This window comes from Aphanomyces astaci (genome assembly GCF_000520075.1).
Source record: "Aphanomyces astaci strain APO3 unplaced genomic scaffold supercont1.8, whole genome shotgun sequence".
Lineage (NCBI taxonomy): Eukaryota > Oomycota > Saprolegniomycetes > Saprolegniales > Verrucalvaceae > Aphanomyces > Aphanomyces astaci.
Genome location: NW_009798271.1, coordinates 1,380,738 through 1,383,199, shown reverse-complemented (window position 1 = coordinate 1,383,199; position 2,462 = coordinate 1,380,738). Strand labels below are relative to the sequence as shown.

At 51.8% G+C, this 2,462-nt stretch overlaps 1 pseudogene across 1 annotated transcript; it reads right to left on the bottom strand.

The window, feature by feature from the left end:
- Nucleotides 1-1,493: 1,493 nt before the first annotated feature.
- On the bottom strand, nucleotides 1,494-1,566 carry H257_04865 (annotated as a pseudogene). Its single transcript has one exon. The product of its transcript is annotated as a tRNA-OTHER (tRNA).
- Between the last annotated feature and the right edge of the window lie 896 nt (nucleotides 1,567-2,462).

Genomic DNA, 2,462 nt, shown 5'->3' with positions numbered 1-2,462 from the left:
CGGTAGTTCCGCACTTCGAGGTTTCGACGCATGCATACGGCCCGCAGGTCTTCTTCGTATGTCTCTCGGTCGAGCAGCCACTGGCGCACTTGTTCCTGGCGGATGCCCTTCAACTTAGGGCAGGTGGGGACTGGGTGTGCACCCCCGTCGATTCGCTCCAGCGGTCGTTCGTGCGGTCCGTTGCTCATGCCTCTTTGGGCGTCGTCGCTGCGGCCCTGACGCGGTCGGTCCTGTCCTCTCTGGGACATCCTTGATGAGTGCTAGTCTTGATGCACTAAAGAATTCTTTGTCGCAACTGCGCCTCCGTGCAACTTCTCAACACAAACACAATGTTGGGGGAGCTGTGGACTCCCAGGCAAAGCTTGGTGGTGTATTGAGCAGTTGGAGGCAAAACTAGAACTGAACTACTCACTAACAGACTAAACTAACGCTATACTAACTCTAAGTCTAAATCCCCTCTTGGTTCCACCAATCATCGGAGACTAGACCTGGCCTTTCCTAACCCTAACCCTTCCTGCTCCACCACACACCGCGCCGCCCGAAGCTGTCCACCGCAGACCGGGCCTGGCCGCCCGAATGGCTCCAGCCAGGCGCGTCGAGTGGGTGCTAGGACTACGGGTATGTCCATCTTGGCAACGCAACAGTGTGGCATGGACTCTCGACTGTAACTTTCGGTGTCATTTCGCCAGTCACGATGACAGCTATGTTTCACTGTGTGCACCCATCGCAACGATCCCTCGCTGTTGGTGTGAAGTCCCTTGTGTTGCATGTGCTCGGGGACGTTCCCGCCCCCATCATCATGGGCTTCATCAAGGATGCTTGGGCGCCTCACTGCAACAGCGTGCTTGTGGACGGCGTCGTAGTGCTCAACCCAGAGTGCCATCAAGACAAGGATGGTAATCCAAGCCTTGCTGTTTCCGTTGGCGTGGATGGTTGGGGCCATTACGTGTTTTGGCATTGCCTTGTACTTCGCTCGATGGACTATGCTCAAGGAAAAACGTGCTGCATTGTGTGCTTCAAATTGATAATATCTAAGCACTGCACTTTTTACTTTTTAAGTTATACTACCTCCGCTCCATGTGAGTGTCTCCACCCGTCAGTCTTATTGTTCGTTTTAGAGCCTGTTCCGAGTAAAACCTCAAATGGGGTACTGTACTGTATGTTTGGGCGATGAGAAGGAGTTTTTCTGGGAGCAGCAAAGGCTTTTGCAAGGGTGAACCAAATCTAGCATTAAATAGCCTATTGAAGATGCAATATGATGGTATCTGAAATAGTCTATATTACGTCGTCTAAAGCCTCCTGTTGGCAGAGGAGTTCGTGGCCGCATGCTTAGCCCTATAATCTTCGGTTTTTACTTTGCTCACAGTCAAGTTGACTGTTCATACCTCGTGCTTCGACCAAGCTTCTTCGAAGTTCGGTCCTCGTCTTCGTACGCAGCCCTTGTTATCCGGATTCCCCAGGGGAGGGACGGATAAATCCTTGCGGAAATAATCCGGGGAAACCGGGGATCGAACCTCAACCTTTGAGTTAAGAAACCGATGCTCTCTACCACTGAGCTATTTCCCCTCACCTTTCACAACAACTGGTGCGAGCACATCGCAAGAAGACTTTGCCGATGTCATTTCGATGGTGTAGGGCCGAATGCGCTGGGTACATACAAGGGTACGTCAAGATGGTACTCATGGCTGCGCTGTACGGTTTCCAGTTTTTGTGATGGACCGCGTTCCATACCGTGCAGCAGGTGGCCATGGTGGTGGTGGTGGTGTGTTCTTGCCTCGGCTCGTGGCCCTCGCTGGCCTGTGCACGTACGTGGTCGCCCTCAAAGGTACCACTTCTGACGTGGCACGACGAGAATCCAGTTGAAGACTTGATTACATGTAGACGACGTCGTGTGCAAGGAAAACAAATTTGGCGACAAATTTAACATTTGCATCACGGCCGTGCTCGCGGTGACGGTCCATGTAACCGTGCCCATCATCCGGTTGAGAATCTTATGACTAGTCGACACCTCTTCAGTCCAAGTTGTCCTTTCGCTTACCAACATGTCCTCTTGCGCGACCAAGTTGTTCTCCCGACGATACATCAATGGTTGGTTGCGCGTAGCTTAGTGGACCTGGATCCAATGTGTACCAAGTCATTCATCAACTGTGGTTAGCTTTCGAACTCGTATCTCTCTGTTGAGCCCTCTGAAATGTGCGAGAGCATGATCACGAAGCGTACGAGACAGACGTTGGAAGCTCGCTACAGCAACTTCATGATGTGCTAGATATAACGCAGTTGAAGATGAGCTGGGCTTGCCACTGAATAATGATTCACTGAGTGACGCAAGCACGCAGGTGCCCTACTAAATTCATACAAGCAGCGAGAATGATTCACGGTGCACAGCCAGGTTCCGGATACAAGATATTTCGTGCTGGTTGTCCAGACGACGTGCATCAGCAGCTCGACGAAGCACGCACATT